Below are 865 nucleotides of genomic sequence, written 5' to 3'. Positions count from 1 at the left end.
TGTTCATTACACCAAACATTGTAATGTGATCTAGGTACAGGACATCGCTTTAACAATCAGTTGTTTCCTTCTATATATAAAAATATAACAAATTACCTCTGTTCTGATGATCACGTCTTGAATAGAGATCTGTTTGTTTTCGGACAATTTTGGCGGAAACCACTGTCGCCTCTTTAAAGTGTAATAATTCCAGAAGAGTGACAAAGTAGGATAATAACAGTTATTAGGTTAGCAAAAGCTATTATAACATCTGAATCCCTTTTTATTATTAAGAGCGACACTGTGTAAAAAGTACCTGGGGCAAGCTTTGATTTTTTTTTCCGCGGTTCAATTCTCGCTATGTTGAAATCTTTCCTTTGACGTGTATATATCCAATGTGTAAAATACTTCCTTGTTGCCAAATTGGTTTCAACATTACTCTTTCGCATAAAAGAGCTATTGGACATTGATGAAGCGATAATGAGCGGTTTATCGGGAAAACCTCAAACTGACGCGTTGTACTTTACCGGGAAAGCCTTTCACAGGCGCTTCGTAGTTTACCGGGGAAAGCCTTAAAGTGCGTCGTAGTTTACCGGTAAAAGCCTTTCAGTGACGCATCGTAGTTTACCGGTAAAAGCCTTAAATCGGCGCATCATAATTTACCGGTAAAAGCCTTTTAGTGACACGTTGTTGTCAGGGGCAAGGACGGCATACATATACATACCTATGGACATTTACAGAGAGTTGTAAACACACGTAATTTCTACCGATATTTCATTACCAAAATTAGGAAAGCCGTATTCAAATTGTCGTGTTACTTATTTACATATATTTGCATAGCCTCTATTGCTCTCTTATGGCGAAGCAATTTATCAAACTAGGAAGG

This window comes from Penaeus monodon, chromosome 25 (genome assembly GCF_015228065.2).
Source record: "Penaeus monodon isolate SGIC_2016 chromosome 25, NSTDA_Pmon_1, whole genome shotgun sequence".
NCBI classification, from domain to species: domain Eukaryota; kingdom Metazoa; phylum Arthropoda; class Malacostraca; order Decapoda; family Penaeidae; genus Penaeus; species Penaeus monodon.
Note: the sequence above shows the minus strand (reverse complement) of the source record.